At 37.3% G+C, this 18,667-nt stretch overlaps 1 protein-coding gene across 1 annotated transcript in view; it reads right to left on the reverse strand.

The window, feature by feature from the left end:
• LOC144631510 (serine/threonine-protein phosphatase 2A regulatory subunit B'' subunit gamma-like) overlaps positions 1–18,667 on the reverse strand; it is a 212,672-nt gene that overhangs the window by 96,523 nt on the left and 97,482 nt on the right. The gene's annotated exons all lie outside the window — the stretch shown is intronic.

Consider the following 18,667-nt stretch of genomic DNA (forward strand, 5'->3'; position numbering starts at 1 on the left):
TGTACCGTACTGTACCATACCATACTCGCTGACTGACTTGATACATGTTTGATACTAATCAGTCTTTAACCGTGCATTATACTTCTATCTAACAGTGTTATCTCTTTTTTCCAAGGAGAGACTAGCACCTTGATCGACAATAAAGATGTTAATCCTCATGCAGAAAATGTTGAGCCAGAGACTGAAGTTGGAGTAGAACGTGACATCAAAGGTTAGTTTTTAATACTTTCTTTTAACACAATTTTGGTTCAATTTATTTACTTTAAGGGTTAATCAAAAACTATTAAATGGAGATGTAAGAATTTTATTTAATATCAATAGTGTCGTTTATTTGAAATGGAAGGGCCTAGAAAGTTACAGGTATCGTCAATGAAAATGCTAAAACATCCAACTTGTTTGTGATGATGTGGTAGTGTATACATACACTAGCAATGAATCCAGACACCATCTGATTTTAAGCTTCAAGACTTCGGAAAGCTTTAGACTGCTTTTGTGTATATAAGCTCATCTCTAAGACAAGGTAGAATATAAGAGATCTCTTGATTCAACAAGAGCCAAGCAGCCTGCTATAATGCTTTCCCTCTATAAGCACGGGAACCATTCCAATTGCCGAAATTTTCTCCAAACAACACTGCTTAATTAACTTGGGGTTCTTAGCATATTCGGAAATTGGATAACAACAAAAGTTGGGCATTTCGCTGATTTCATTCACACTCTGAGATATCAATGTCAATAAAAGACTACATACAGTTGTACCAATACAGCAGCAGGGTTACCTGTTATGTCACACGAAAACGATGTAAAAAGAGACACATTAACCTTGGTCGTGGTTCATAAGATAGGTTCACAAGATTTGAATAGCCTCTGGTGTCCCCCAGTTCGTAAAATAGTGTAGCCCTCCTGAAATTAATCCAGGTATTAAGCAAATGAAATCGTGTGAGACAGAGAAAAATATTTTTCCCATAATATAACCCCCAACCTCTTTAATTGATCTTTTGTTGTTCTACCTTTTGAACTGCCAGGCCAGAAAGGGCATTGTGGTGGGCAGTACGCAAAAGGACCCATCACAGGAGAATGTCTCAATGTCATGTGGGGGGGGGGGGGGGGGTAGCCTGGAGCCATACGCCTCATAATGTCGGAGCTTATCCCGATTTCTGCAGCATTAAGCAGCTAGCAATATTTCTACTCCCCCCCCCCCTCCAATGACATGTAGCACAGACAAATTCACAACATGTCCACACAATAAAACATTGCTGGATGCGGACATGTTGCAGTAATATGCCCAACTTCATTCTCTTGTGTATGTATATCTGATGTTGTGATTTTGTAACTTCTACATGTTGCTATAAGATGCTTCAGCTATATGGTTCTTAGGCAAAGTTAAACTCGAGTGGAACTGGTCAGCAGTGTCCGTCTTTGCTGCACATGGCCTTCGGGGCAGCCCTTGGGGCTTTGCAGGGGCCTCACCTTCTTGTGTTTGCTATCATCATTGCCTTCACATTATTGCCTTGCTTGCTTTGCAAAGTACTGCTTGCCGATCGTATTGGATCACTTGCTGCAGATTAATTTTTTGCTCGCTGTTTTATTTGCTGTTATCCAATGGTCTTAAACTGCACATTTTAGTATAAATTATTGCTAATTGTGCTATCTCTATTCTCTTTACAAGAGAGCACCTCACATACCTTGAGTAACAACAAAGATACAGTACCTGGTGTTGAAAAAGCCAAGCCTGTGGTGGGCAGTGACATTAAAGGTGAGTGGCTTACATTTCTCAGATGATTGTTTAACAAGGTTAATGTAAATTGTGGCAAAAATTATATCTAAAGACACTTGTGACAAGTGAATTATATATTTGTTTCATTTTACAAGCTAAAAATGTCCTATCTTTCTATACTTTATTTTCACACTGGATACTTTGGCATTGCTTTTCCTAGCAGTATGCAGGAGGCATGTCACATGCATATGAACCTAGTTAATGATCTAGGTTGCCACAAGTCTCCCTGTAGTTTTCCTTTGTTCCACGCTCATGACAAACTGAATTTACATGTACATCTTTCTCACACCTGACAAAGGCTAGAAATGAAAGCTCAGGTATACATGCTAGGGTGCAATGGGGGAGGCAATGTGGGAAATTGTGAATTTTGGGGGGCAAGATGCATATCATTTGGTGAACTGAGCACTTGGGAAAAAAAATAAACGATAAAATACTTTAAAGAGAATAAGGAAACAAAATGTGCACATGCCAACTTCCAAAGACAAAAGGGCGGAAGGTACACTGACTAGGATTTAAACCCACAACATCCCGCTCTGCTTTGAATTATGTCCCCATGACATTCAAGCAACATGTCTTGTTTCTCCTCAACTACTGTACCAAACTTGGGAAGTTCAATCGAGCCGAAGTTGGGAACTTTGTATGGAAGTTCGCAATTTGATTCGCAAACTCGCAATGTAATTGGCAACTTCGTAACAAAGCTTCCAATTTCCCAATGAACTTCGCAAAGCGGGCAGCCAAGGTAAACTGAAATCAACTATAACCCTCAACCACCTCATTCTCCTTGGAAAAAAGTTCCTCTACAGATGTGCGCTTAACGAAGCAAGATATAAATTTGCAAACTCCATTGCCCTGATGCAGGAAAAATTGATCTGGAGAGACATATAGCGACATAATTAAATAAAATTAGTTCCTTTTCTGAAAAGTGGAAGCACATCCTCTTGTGCTAACACCCCTCGGCTGCAAACTCAAATTATCAGTGTTTCTCGTTTTTAATATATCGTGCCACTGCTAAATTAATTCTACCTTTTTTGTTAGCCGTCCTTACTTTTGACATCACTTATTGTCAGCGGTGTATTAAGTTAAGTGTATTAAGTGAGCTGTAATTTGTATAGTTTTCTTTCGTGCAGTATATAACCTAGACTGTAAATAAGCAGTCTACAGTAAGAAATTGTCTAGCAAGTCACGGTATACTAAGGAATTATAGATTGCATTATTACATATGTTAGCCACTTTGTATTTAGTCAGTCGAAGACTGCATGTGGATGCTGGTAGCTATATGTAGCATGTGTCATATGTTTAGAGCTCAAGATAAAACTTGTGTCATATGTGTCACATGTTATTTCATATGTTCAGCAACCAGGGTCATATGTTTCATATGTTAAGTCATATGTATCACATGTTTGACACATGTTAGACAGAAAAATTGCATTTTGATGAATTTTTTGGCATTTTCAAACTGTGCGCATTTCACATGTTTCTGTCATACAGTGTATGTCATATGTTTTTCATATGTTATTCATATGTTTCTCATATGTTTCTCATATGTCATGCCTCTAGTAGTGTAGTGGTATGAAGATGCCATTATATTAAACCCATTGACGTCTCAAAACTTTTAGCACGCACCCACCCTTATTTTACCTGGTACTTTTAGGCATTCTATAACAAAAACGTGCAAGTGGAAAAATAAATGATGTGCACAGTAAATTCATAAATTATTTATGAATGAAAAACAAGACCTTGGAAGTTTGTGAATTTATTGCGGGATCTGCCATTATTTTCTTGTACATTTTTGACCGCATGACAGTCAAACATTTTCAGAGCGTAGCTGGACATTTATTGGAAACCATACTTGGAAGATTGGATATATCCATGGTCCGGTATATTATTCGATTGTCACCACGGTAAATCGACTGCATTGTTTGCGATCTGATTGGCTCCCGAAGTTTCATTACATACATCATGGCAAAGAGGGTGCTGTAATACAGCATCCACAAAATTGTTTGATAGCGCCCTTGATGGTGTCTGCAGGTGTATTAACATAAAGTAAACACCACAACAAAGCATTTTAAACGTTTGCGGACTTATTTCCTCCTAGGTTCATTACAGTGCATTTCTTTACTTGAAAGACATTTTTTTCACTTTGTTTTTCGGGTTCTATAAATGAAATTGACCATGGTTTGAAAATGTTCTAAGCAATTTGCTTCAAGTGGCTTTTATATATAATATTGTAATTAAATATGCAAGATTGAGAAACTACAAATCTAATCACGTCACACAATCTTTCTAATCTTTTACCATGAAAGAAAAAATTCTTAACACAGAACACGTGTATTAAAGTAAGAGTTGGTGGTAATGATCTTTTATACAATAATGGACCTTGTAAATCAATTAACTTACTGCCATAATCAAGGAAAATTCGATCTTGGGAAATGACACGACATCGCAACTGATACATTGTTGTTGGAGTATTAAATGCAGGACATGCTGCACTGGTGTTTAAAATGTAGAAATAATGTATGAACGTGTGGAAAAAGCGTTTAAATGTTGTTTAAAGGCTTACATTTAAAAGTGTGTCAATGTTCAATATGGCAATTCGCCTTTAATTCGGGTTGCATATTGTGAAGAAACAACTTACCACAAACTTTAAAAAATATATCTACGTGTGTTAATGAAAGCGAGGAACAAAAACGAAAAAACACATTGCAGCTTTTAACCAGACAGTACTACTAGACCCAATGATCAATCCATAAATAGGAACGAGTTCAGTGGCTCATATATAGCCACTTTTATTATTCAGATTCTGTCCTTTCTGATTTTATTTCAAGAGTAAGGTTTTATTTCAAGTATATTTACACGGATTGAACAAATTCATTGTAGTCCCTCTGAGTATAATTTATATCAACTGTTGTTTCCTGTTGTTCACGGAAAGCAAAGGAAAATCCTTGACCTTCGTAAGATTTGAACCCATTACCCTTAATGAATAATAACTAAGGCACCCAACTTGTGGGGACAGCTGCTAGATGTCATGTTCTGTTATGTGTATCTCACATTGGTTCTTTGTTTGTAGGCTTTAACTGCATCTATGATAGGGAAAAAGTGGACTTGATCGTTGCGGTTGACTGCACTACATCAGATGAAGTCTTCTTTAGGGGATTGAAGAAAGAGCTGCTTGTCCTTGTTGATAGGATTTGCAAACAGGACTTTCATGTCCGATTTGCCCTAGTCGATTACCAAGACCATCATTCACAAACCAGTATTGTTGCCCACAGCCAAGAGTTTACAAGTGATGTTGAGAAGATGAGGTCAAACATAAAGAAACTTCAGCATCAAAGGGTGGGCTCGACAAAAGGATTAGCTGATGGACTTGCAGCGGTGCTTGGTCTAGCAGGCAGTTCTGATGATATTTTTGATGATGATTCAAAATGTCGAAAAGATGCCACCAAAATCTGCATTATGTTACGTAAGTTATTAAAACAATAGAACGTGGCATTCCTCATCCATTTCCTCATCCATTTGATCAGGCATTGTAGTTCTTTGGCCATCTTAAAGTCATTAAGGTGATGAGTATTCCTTAAGCTGAAAGGACTGAGTTTGAGGGCATAACATAAAGATGAAGCTTATGACGGCAAAGTGTCAACAGCCCATACTCAGTGGGTTGGACTATACGGACACAACTGTATAAACTATTTGCAATTTCAAGTCAGCAATACTTGATGTTGTTAATTGGATTATTGCAACTTTGTAGAAAATTGTAAAGTCGCTTCTACAACAAAATTAAGGCCAGGAAACTCATAACAACTGTCTAGTTTACTCACAAGCTTGCACTGTTTTAGTAAGCAACCTTATGCTGTCAGTCCTCAAAGAGGCTGATAATGTTGATTTTAACTGTGAGAACATAAAATTGATTTTTTTGCACTCAATCTATGAGTGAGGCTGGAGTGACATGACATGAAATGTTTTAAATGCTGAAATATTCAACAATTCTGACTTCTTCAGGGTGCATGTGGGTTTGCACTACCCTGAAGAGTAGCACTGGGAACTATGCACTTTGATTGTTTACTTTTGGTACGCCATCTTTGATTGTCATGTTTATGAATCAACTTAGAGTCTCGGCAAAACGTGTTTGATTTCTAGCACTTAAACGGAGGTTTGGGGTCAGGAGAGAATGATGTACTGGATAATTGTGAGCTCACACTGAGAACTTTTTAACCATTGTATGTGTATTCATAATTGGCATACACGATAGTCAACTAATTTGATGAGTGAAGGCCGCACCGGTTAGTGTCATAACTTTTAAGACCGTTTCAGTATAAAAGGCCAACCGATGGCAGTATCTTGATTAGATTGCAAAGATGAGCTATCTGATCTTTGTTTGCTTTGGCATGCATTGTTATCGATAATATTTAAGTTGATTTTATTTCCTTTTTCTGCTTTCGATAATATTTATCTCAAAGCCATTAAAAATACAACAGTGGCGGTATCCGTATTTCTATTTGTATGAGAAGCCAGAATTCTAAAAGAATAAATTATTTCTACCCAATTGCTGATTTAACTGATCTAAAATGTTTTGTTTGATAATTATATTAAGTTGCATTACATGTAAGTGATTCTAGTGAGCGGTGTTGACTTGATTATATTTCAATACGAAAATGTCACACAATCTTCAGTACAGTGTAACCCCGTTAATACGGACACCAAGAGGACAAGCCAAATTGTCCGTATTAACGGGGTGTCCGTATTAAGCAGGGTCTGGGAAATAAGTCACGGATACATGTTTAATCAACACAAAGACAAAGGCAAACGTTTTTACGGCAACAAAACGTTATTTAATTGTTTACTCTCTCACTAAAATTAATAAAACCTTACAATCTAGTCAAACCCTTGCACTAAACTTTAAAAAACTCAACATTTTCTATAAAGTTTTCTTCGTAACTGAAACTGACCGGCTTCTAAACTCTACAAACTCATTTGAAAAAGTCGGTAACTTAACTTTGCACAGCATCTTTTAACCTGCGATTAGGCGTTTTAGCTTACGACACAGGCGATAACTTTAAAAAAAAACTTTTAAATAGGAACAGCAGTTAGAGTTGCCACAAGTCGACTCTTTGAAGCGAGCGATGCAAGTAACTACCGAAAACGGACTTTGAGTAAGTTTAGAATAGCAAGGGTCAAACACCGAAAGTCACGATTCCAAGCTTCTCTTTGTAATAAAATGGTTTTATCTCTTGGAATTCTGACTAGGGTCCATTGTCTTCAAGTTAGCAAATAATCGCAACAATGAAAATTGGCAGTGCACAGATGAACAGTTGTCCGTAAAGCGGGTTTGGCAATGTATAAGAGTTTGCCACTCGGGACACAGAAAAGTGTCCGTATTAACCTGGTGTCCTTTAAGTGGGGTTCCACTGTATCAACTTGGTGTGGAAATCAATTCTGGACCCTTCTGTTGCTAAATGACGAAGTTCATAATGATTTAATGAACTTATTTTATCATACTGTATGGATGTAATGTAATAACTATTGAAAGTTCGTTTTGTAGTTAAAAATTAAAAAAATGCAATTTCTGGGATCATTGTAAAACTTCATCGCCTGTGCATGCATGTATTCGTGCTGTTTATTAAAAAATCACTGGAAGTCAATGGGTTAATTATATATTTATTACATCACACATCAGTTACAGTAGTCACTAGTTACAATAACAAAAATAGAATAGGAAATTAATTAAACGGTATTAACAAAAAACCTCCTACCGATACATACCGGCACCTAATTGTAATAAGGTTGTCATAGAAAAGAGGAAAAAAGGAAAAAATCAAATAGGAATTAATTAAGCGCATGCCTGAAATTTATTCGTACAAATGACCTCAAAATGCCCCAAAATACCAATAAAAAGTGGACTCAAAGTGTGCAGATAAAAACTCGTGAGTTTTCTGTAAATGCTACCAGTTATGAAACTACGCTAATTAATTCCTATTTACCTTTTTTCTTTTTTCTGTGACAGCGATATTGCAATAAGGTGTATAGATGCATATAAATAATAATAGAAATAATACCCACACTTTGTTTCTTAAGTAAATAAAATTTCAACTGGTTTCCATTTACTAAGTTTTCTCTTGATGATAAAAGGTACTTGTGCACTTTTCAATTCTATAATGATATTTTAAATACCTTTTATGCCAGAAAAGCCAGAAAATCCGCCTTCCATCTTACATAAAAAACTTGACAACTAAAATAATACAAAATGTTTGTGTTTAAGCATTTTAACATTTTATGTCAGTAGTACACAACACTAACTACAAGAAATTCACTGCCATGTCAGCACACATTCCACAAATGAATGAGGTTTTGTTTTGTTGTCTTACAGCTTCCATAGATCAAAGGAATGCTCTTGAAGTTTACCAGTGCGAGCTTGGCCATGATGTGATGAAACTTTCTGGACAGATTGCACTTAATGGTGTTTCGATTTGTGCAGTGGGGATAATGCCATTGGTGTCTGGTCCTCAGAATATTGATCAACTGATGGTAGACTTTTTTACAGGCATTACCCTTAAGACTGGTGGCCTGTTTGTTCAGACATCCCATGTCAAGCATCTTTCTGAGGTAAAAGCAAATATCTTTTTTCTGTCCAAATCGTAGCCCTATAATTATATAGCTGCACCCTTGTCTGAATTGGTTGACAAACTTGCAAAATGTTCATTTTTTGTTGTTTTGTAGTCAAACGTTACTTTTAATAAAATTTACCTTGTCAGAAGTTCCTGGCATTCTCACAAGTCATCTACTTGTGAGAACATGTATCCTGACACCATTGTGGGGATACTTATAGTGCCTTTATCTAATGAGGATCATTAATCTGCGTTAACTGAGGCTCACCTTTGGGTCACACACCCGAGTGGTGAAGGCGCTTGAACAAGTCCGTCAACTTAGCATGACTTGCTGACTCGTTCAAGTGGTTTCGCCACTCGTGAAGGGTTGTCCAATACTGTCCACATAATAGGTGTAGCACACTTGTTTCGGCTCAAGGATTAAAGAACAAGGTATATTCATGTTGTGACGATGGAAAGGCATCTCAATAAACACAACTTTTAATTCATCAAAAACAAGTACAACATAGCTCCAAAAAAACTACCTCGGGAATCCTCCACAAAACTGCGCAAACCTACTCTTTGACATCTGTCATTCATTTAAACTGACACTACGGCACTTTTATCTATTGTTGCTACAGCAGGTCTTGCAGCCTCATGGGATGAGCCCATGACAGGACATTGCAGCGTCAGAAGGTGTGCATCATTTCGATCGCCGCGATTTCCTCGCTGAACGTCCAGTCCAATTCTTCGGGGTACAATGAACCTTGTTTGACTTGCATTGAAACTGCTTGTGATGGGGCAACATGTGCGCGCTTGTCTTCATCACTATCTTCAAACTGTCTAACCAACCTCGCTAGTTGAGGCCCAGATACCCTCTACCTTAGCACCACACTTGGATTGTCTGTCAGGCCTATAGCCCCGCCATCCCCTTTGATGAGTTCATCATTCTACTCATGCGCCTAGACACTGTCAGCAACTATAATTGTATAATGAAGTTCCAGTACTTAAGCTGCGGGATCATGGTTTCTTTCTTACTTCTCCATGAAACGAATCAGCTTCGTCTCTTTTAACAGATTTTACATACCTCCACACATACAAACTTATGCCTGTTTCTGAAAAAAAAACAAACTTGCTGTAGTTATCTGGCGAGAATACTGTGTGCACAGTTTATAAGCGATTCCGCTCTCTTCCTGCTGTAGTGATCTCAGTTTGTGACAGAACTTCAACCCATACACTGCCAGATCACCAAGCATGACTATCAGCTTATCTTCTTCCGTACGATCCTTCTAAGCCCACTCAATTGTTTTGCTTAAGCAAAGAGTGGCTGATCGCAAGCAATAACCACTGTTTATTCCGGATTTACGTACTTTACAGCTTTGCCAATAACAGTTATAGCATGACTTATCATTGCCTTCCGGCCTCAAGAGTCCTCATGGGCCTGAAGAGGATAAGTAAGTAGTAAGTATCATCGCCTTGGAATGAGCGCAATCTAAAAAAGGGCAGTAGAGAGCTTTTAGTCCTTTTCATTTAGGGGCTACTTGCGTCTGTCTCATAGCGTGAAACATAGACCGTCAATATATATATATATATAGCTTTAGCTGTTTTATCTTTTATCTTTGCTTTGACCTTTAATTGTCTTCTCTCTAACTCGAGACGCATTCACACTTCTACTCTCCATCTCAGCCTTTCAGCTGAGTAATTTTTGTTGATGTCTTTTTAACATTCAACTTCTTTACTGATGACATCAGCAATATTACGGACTCTGTAACTGGGCTTTCAGTAGGCTTGTTGCTTTTGGACACAACACTTGGGACGTTGGTGTAGCTCGCGGGGAAGGGTTTGATGCACTTTTTAGTTGACGAAAACTCCCGCAAGATAATTTGCTCCACATGATGGCCTTCTTCGGTGTAACTTGGATGCCGAGTGAGAGAAATAGTTGTGCCGTGGAAAGATATCCTGTTGCTCTGGAAGGCAAAGGGTAGAGGTCTATGTTGTCTACAATAGCAGTAGTGAAAGCCTGTCCACGTAGGTGCAGAGGGCATATCGTTCCATATTGGTCATAACGTTCACACACAGCATTAGCAAGGTCTGATGACAAAGGCAGCACCCAATCATTTGATAAAGACAGAAGCATATAACCGTCTGCTCTGTCTGTTTGTTCAAACCTTTCATGTGCTTGCACACATGTTAGGCTGTTCACTCGGCTGTTCATTTGGATTGTTGTTGCTGGGATGCTACCGAGCAGCTTGTCGATCCTTAAATCGCGTTGAGTGTAAAAACTGATCCTCTGTTGGTGCACCTAGTTGTTACAGCCTTGCCAAATATTAATTTCTTCTTGACATTGGACAGATTCAACATCTTACACTCAGAGGTAGACATTTTGCACTTCTCTACCTTACGTATGCGACATTGATTCCTCTGGCTGGTTCACGACGAACTGTTGTCTAGTACAAGCATACAGTGCAACATAACATTCCTTTATGGTACTGACTTTCCCGTGCTACCATGTCCCCAGCATTAAGTTTTCCTAAAAGATTGAAATCATTTTCTTTCGTGGCAATAGCGCGAGCTTGAGAATCTAGCTCTTTGGTGCTTGCGCGAGGTATTCAGTTCTCCTTGGCTGGTCCACCATAAAAGAAACATATTTTCTCTCCTACAGTCGTACTAGCAATGTCACATCTCTTGTGCTTTCCTATATCCTCTGGTTGCTGCGATGCATTTCCTGCAGTTTGCTTTCTTTTTCTCTCCAGCGTTTCCAATTTGGTAATACTGTAGTACGCGGCATGACTTATCCCATGCGGCATTGTGTCTCAAACGCGTCTCAGCAATTCCTTCTCCTGCATCTGGCTCTGCTACGTCAACGTGAAGTTCTTTAGACTCCTAAAAACTCTGCAAATGTGAACTCAGAATTTTTTTCTGAGTTCTTTCTCTCCACACATCAATCCATTATTATTTAGTTATTTACTCTGAGAGTACTACGTGACTGCGTGATGCAGTTAAATGTGCGTGTTCATTGACATAATGTGATTTGCGCGATGCAGTCGTTGTGTCACCCACAAATGACCACTGCTCACCATTAGAGTTCTCAGTAGCTCAGTGGTTAGAACGTCCGACTAGTGTACGGAAGGTCGTGGGTTCGAGTCCCATCTGTGAACTCAGAATTTTTTTCTGAGTTCTTTCTCTCCACACATCAATCCATTATTATTTATTTAAATCCTTTTCAAGGGTAAAATATCCAGCACCACGGTTGCTCTGTTTCGTGTTTGGGACAAATCACTCTTCTCGCTTGTATATGTTCTTGGCAACTTACACATTTGCTTCAGCATTTTGGCCTGACGATTTTTTTCTGGAAGACGTAGCTTACCTGAGAGGCTTAGATCACGGCTCAGCAATACCAGCTGGTCACTGAAAATTCGGTAAACAATGCTGCGAAAATATATTGCCAAAACACGGGCAAGGCAAGGCAATCAACAGCAAGTAACAAGTTTGTATTCAATTTTTCACGCACAATTATACACTATTTCTTGTATTTGTCTGTATGAATGGCACATTAATGCAACAAAATTTATTGTTCTTAGAAGTAATGTTCTAATTGATACGAATTTTTTTACTTTTTTGCGCAAATGATCGAGTCATTCCTGAGTTACTGAAAGAGGGCGTAAGTCTTCGCGGGGGGTCTCAGCGAGGAAAAACTTGGAAGCCATTTACAGGCAATACGGTGAAAACTGAGAGTGGTTCTATAGCAGAAGTTAATCTCCATGCATATCTCTATTGATCTGCAAAACATGAGATTAGTAACAAAAATGACACAATTTTACAGCTATGCTGCCGGACTATGGTCTGTTTTGTTTTGTTTACATTTTGTAAAGTTTGGGAAGTGAACCTCCATTTTACACATAAAACTCTGCAGTATCTACTGAGTAAGTATACTCACTTGTATATCTAATCCACAGGATACCTATTGGGCCCCGTGATGTTATGCTTAATGTGGCTATTTATACTTTTCGTTTTTAGATATTTTTGTCTTTAGTCAAGGAAGCAGTTTCTGTAGAATCCCTTTTGGGCTATGTACAGGACTTTATTTATATGGAATTCAGAAAGCGGAAAAGTAGCAAACCTCCGACTTTGACAAAGTTGACTGGGAAGGTTGCCAAAGGGCTAAATCGAAGATCATGCCAAACAGCCATTATACCAACTGGTTTGGCCTTCACTGGACCAACATCAGAGCTAGCTGAGAGACTGTCTTTTGTTAATGACATGACAAGTGCCTGTGCTTATGTCCAATTTGCACATGATGTAATGCCAGCAGGACCAGACGAGACGTACAGTCACCAAGATTCTTCCATTTCTGGTCAGAACATAACAAAAAAGGCATCAGGGAGAATGTTGCGGAGAGCCTTTCTTCGAAGGGTACCATATATCAGAGAAATGGCTGAATGGTTTGCTGAATGCATAAAAGTATCATTGATAAGTATGGCAGTAATAAATTAAAAATGTAGTGTCCACTTATCAAGTAATAAGTAAGAAGTTAGTTTCTATAAAAAAGTAATATTAAGTAAAAAGTTAGTGTCCACTTAAAGTGATGATTAATTAAAGAGTTAGAGCCCACATATAGTTATAATTTAGTAAAAAGTTAGTGTCCACTTAAAGTGATGATTAATTAAAGAGTTAGAGCCCACATATAGTTATAATTTAGTAAAAAGTTAGTGTCCACTTATGAAGTGATGATTTCAGGGGGGGGGGGGAAGAAACGAGGTCTGGGACCGAGTAGCGATGCTCTCACAACTTGCAAAGCGATCAATTCACGATGTAGTCAGCGGTTTTTGGACGATGATGCAACAGGCAATCTTTTCCCGCGAAATGGAAGCTGCTGTCGTGGAATCACTTATTATAAAGGGGTTCAATTCTCTTAACTAAAAATCTAAAAGCAGCGTGTTTAAATCCAAAAATTTCGTCATCGTCGTGTAGTTTTAAGAACGCAGAATTTTGTGATGCCGTGCTACTTTTCAGTGCTGAAATGCAAATGTTTGACATGTTTGTACCACGATTTTCAACTGGCCCACATGGGGATTGTAAATGAAGTAAAACAAAGAAAGACCAAGTCAACAAACAACCTCAAACAATAGAGCAAGAACAATAGCTCCGACCAGCGCGGGAATATTCGATCGACACGTTTTCATTACCATTCCTGTAATGGTTTTATTTCATAACAAACACCACATATAATTATTGACACCAAGAACCTTTCCGGAGAAATTTTCGCTGCTTTAAAGACAAAACTTAGAAATTCTTTTTTATTACTACATATATAAAAAAATCGAACTCTCTCACTGGTCCCATGTTGTTTTTGTTTTGGCAAGTTCACAAAGAAATGAGCTGCTCATGCGCCTTAGAGACACCGCTGACTACCGCCCCGATGATTGCTTTGCAAGCTGTGAGAGCATCGCTCAGATTTCATATAAGAGAATGTATGGGAAGTTGCTTCCCCCCCCCCCTGGATGATTTATTTTATATGTGGGCAAAAGAAGTTAGTGCCCACATATATAGTTATAATTTAGTAAGAAGTTAGTGTTCACTTAAGGCCCGGTAATACGGGCAACATTTTTGTTCAACTTGTCTCGCAACATTGTTGCATTGCAAGTTGAACGAGTTGTTGCCCGTATTACTACCGCGCGCTCAACTTGTCTCGCAACAAATTCCAGTGTTGCAAGTTGCAGCAACATGTTGCACAAAGTAGAACCGAGTTCTACTTTTTGCAACAATTTTTTTCAACTTGTAACACCGAAATTTGTTGCGAGACAAGTTGAGCGCGCGGTAGTAATACGGGCAACAACTCGTTCAACTAGCAATGCAACAATGTTGCGAGACAAGTTGAACAAAAATGTTGCCCGTATTACCGGGCCTTTATGAAGTGATGATTTATTAAAAATAGTAAATAATAAAGATGGTAAATATTTAAGATGTTAGTGTCCACTTATAAAGTGATGATTAAATAAGAAATTAGTGCCTACATAACTACAATATATAACTATATTATAGTTATAACTTAGTAAGATACAGTAGTAAATAATAAAGATGGTAAATTTTTACGATGTTAGTGTCCACTTATAAAGTGATGATTAAATAAGAAGTTAGTGCCTACATAACTACAATATATAACTATATTATAGTTATAACTTAGTAAGATAGTAAATAATAAAGATGGTAAATTTTTAAGATGTTAGTGTCCACTTATAAAGTGATGGTTAAATAAGAAGTTAGTGCCCACATAACTACAATATATAACTATATTATAGTTATAACTTAGTAAGATAGTAAATAATAAAGATGGTAAATTTTTAAGATGTTAGTGTCCACTTATAAAGTGATGATTAAATAAGAAGTTAGTGCCCACATAACTACAATATATAACTATATTATAGTTATAACTTAGTAAGATAGTAAATAATAAAGATGATAAATGTTTAAGATGTTAGTGTCCACTTATAAAGTGATGGTTAATTTAAATAAGAAGTTAGTGCCCACATAACTACAATATATAACTATATTATAGTTATAACTTAGTAAGATAGTAAATAATAAAGATGGTAAATTTTTAAGATGTTAGTGTCCACTTATAAAGTGATGATTAAATAAGAAGTTAGTGCCTACATAACTACAATATATAACTATATTATACAGTAGTTATAATTTAGTAAGATAGTAAATAATAAAGATGGTAATTTTTTAAGATGTTAGTGTCCACTTATAAAGTGATGGTTAAATAAGAAGTTAGTGCCCACATAACTACAATATATAACTATATTATAGTTATAACTTAGTAAGATAGTAAATAATAAAGATGGTAAATTTTTAAGATGTTAGTGTCCACTTATAAAGTGATGATTAAATAAGAAGTTAGTGCCCACATAACTACAATATATAACTATATTATAGTTATAACTTAGTAAGATAGTAAATAATAAAGATGGTAATTTTTTAAGATGTTAGTGTCCACTTATAAAGTGATGGTTAATGAAGACGTTAGTGCCTACATAACTACAATATATAACTATATTATACAGTAGTTATAATTTAGTAAGATAGTAAATAATAAAGATGGTAAATTTTTAAGAAGTTAGTGTCCACTTATAAAGTGATGATTAATTAAGACGTTAGTGCCCACAAATAATAATTAAGATACAGTATAGACAAATAGTAACAACAGAACGTGAAAATGTGTAGTTCGCGTGTTGTGTACAAGTTTGCATGTGCGGGCTGTAATGCCTGTTATGTCGGCGAAACCACCCGACATTTTTCCACACGCGTACGTGAGCCCTTAGCCAGTGATAAGGCCTCTCAGTCACATTTTAAAACATCTTCAGAATTCTGAACGTTGTCGCTCCTTGTGTTCAATAGATTGCTTTCATATTTTAGATCACGCCTCTACCAGCTTTCAACTCAAGATAAAGGAGGCTATCCATATTCAAAAGAAACTACCAAATACGCCATGTAAATCTAAAATTATCCTTTTATTTACACATTTTCACGTTCTGTTGTTACTATTTGTCTCAATTAGCATTTTTTGTCTACTTATTATTCAACTTTGTGTGCTTTGTAAATCATTCAACTGAAGGTGACAGAAGTTCTGTCGAAACATGTCTTACAAACTTAAATAATTTCAGTAAGAAGTTATTTTCCACTAAAGGTTGTGATTAAGTAAGAAGTTAGTGTCCACTTGTAAAATTATAACAAAGGCCCTATTTAAACGTCGCATTTTACATGTGGCGAATCTAATTCAGGAATTAAATGCCGCATCTTCGACTTATGTAATATTTGATAAGTCACGTTTTAAATTTTCTTACGTAATGTTTTTTTACATAATCTGCTGATAGCTTTTTATTGCAAACACCCGCCATCAAACCGAAAGTGTCCCAGGAAGTGTTGACGCATTTGTATTTTCTTTGAGTGATATTTTCATCACCCACAGCGAAAAGTAATCCCTTGAGAGGTTGTACAGGCCCGGAAATGATCCCGGCCCGCAAATGATCCCGGGACAGCAAATAATCCCCAAATTGGACCCCAAATGATCCCAGGACCTAAAATGATCCCCAAATTGAACCGCAAATGCTCCCCAGACCGGAAACGGTCGCATGACCGTAAATGATAGATAAGCCTGGACTAAAGAATTTGGATAGGGGATTTAAAATTTATTTAATCCAGTTTTTACTGGGGCCCAGCCCAGCCGAAGGCTGAGGCTGGCGCCACCGGTCATAAAATGCAGTTTGTGTCGTCGTTCAACGTTACATCGTTAGGGATATATCGCTGACTTGACTTGAGATATATCGCTGGCTCGTGACTTCTGGGAGTGCTCGCTGGCTCATTGAAATCTTATCCGCCATTTTGAAAAGCACCAGGCATGGAGGACAGTCAAGAGAAAGATGATAGCTTTTTGGGGAACGACACGTTCCCCAACGTTTGCGATGCACCAGTTAATGAGCGAAAATTTAAGAGTGAATATTTGGAGAGACATATTTACGAGCGATTACTTAAGTGCGACTTTCTAGAATTATCAACCAGAAAGCGGAACAAATGGAATAAACGATTCGCTCATATTTTCCCATAGATAGGTCCTGGTGAGAAACCAAACGGACCGTAGTTAGTTTTTCCTAATACAGCTTCCTTTCGTAGAAATATGTCAAAAAAGATTTCGCCCCAATTGGGCTCAAAATTCACTTCCGGTTTGAATGATTTTTTTGAAAGTTTGATCGCCTCGCGCGTTATACAGCAGCTGTTTATTGATCATTTAATAATATTTATAATGTAATTAGGTCTGTATTGTATGACTGAGCGAAAAATAAAACAAATCAAGATTGATTTTAGCCTGAAACGGGGATAAATCCAAAGGCAAAATTTGCAAATGAGTAGCGAGCGAAATTATGCAGTAAAACTCTGCCATATTTTTCTATGTGCGATAACTTAAAATATCGTAAAAACAATTTTTTTGGGTTAACTAGACACTTATCTAATAGGATATCTAAAAAAATCCCTGGGGAAAAGGTTTTTAGTGGCCCGCTTTGGCCTGTATTTATCACTAATGGCGATAATCTGCCGTTTTTGCGTGACAGCAATTGCGTGACACAGGTAGTAAACAGCGAATGAAATTATCGTTTTCAATGCATGTTTGACGCTCTTGTGAGAATTCCGTCAAACAATCTATGCAAAGAAACAAGTCATGTGGTGAACTATTTAAAAAGGTAAAGGCAATATTAGATTTTTTTCCCTTCGCCATTTCTGGAACCTTTGCGTGATCCCCACACGCTCTTGATCACAACATGCTAGATGGTTTAGTTCTGTGTTAACTGTTGATCATTCGATCATCCACAAAAACCGGTCGTATAAAGGAAAGCATTCTCAGTTCAATTATTTTACGTAATAACGATTCAATATTGTTTGGTTTATTTCTTTCCGTGATCTGAAGGAAACAGCGCAACAATTAAATTATAAGTATTTGTCGAGTTCGATGATGTTGTCGTTGTTGTTTGTTGATGTGTTGTTGTTTCTTTTTTGTCTCAAATTCCCGTTATTTTTTCCAATTCATGTCCTTTTAAGGAGAAAACTATAAAGCATAAGAAATTATTGAGGAGAATTGTATACGGCCAATAGATATCAACATTGAAGGTAATACTGAGGATTTTAAACAATTTTATGGTATACCGTAAGACAGATAAAACATAGCATTGCCTTTCTAAGTTATGTACAAAGTTCTATGTATTTTGTGTCCGAATAGTACGTTCCAAGGAACTGAAGCTTCGAATATGATTAGCGCCAGATTTTAACGCAATATTTGCATCAGTACTGAATCCAGTGTCTTTGCGACCTGCAAATTGTATAATTAAATTATTTTTATTTTGATAACAAGTCCTTATCCAATTCCACACTTCGATCGGTAAACACGACTCTTCGCTTTTTGTGGATAAAACAAGATGAATGCTTGTTGTTCTTTTAAAGTCAGTAGTCTTTTGATTGCAACGACAGAAATCAGCCTACGGAGAAAGTCTCGCTATTATCATGCACTAAAAATATAGCACAGCACAAGTCACTCTGGTAGTTTCATGATATGGAGAGTGAAGTAAAGTTAATTCTTGCTGGAGCTACGATTTTTTACACTCCTCAAAGTGTCGACGTAATGACTGCTAAAAACCATGGTCTCGGCTGGACAAGAGGAACCTAAAGATGTAGGGTCTCTTAGGAGATACCAAAGCATAAAATCGTCAGAATCGTCAGAGGAAAATGTCCGAATGCAGAAGGAAGCTTAAGGGGTAAACAAAAT

Source organism: Oculina patagonica, chromosome 12 (genome assembly GCF_052425735.1).
Source record: "Oculina patagonica isolate OP01 chromosome 12, crgOcupat, whole genome shotgun sequence".
Classification (NCBI taxonomy): domain Eukaryota; kingdom Metazoa; phylum Cnidaria; class Anthozoa; order Scleractinia; family Oculinidae; genus Oculina; species Oculina patagonica.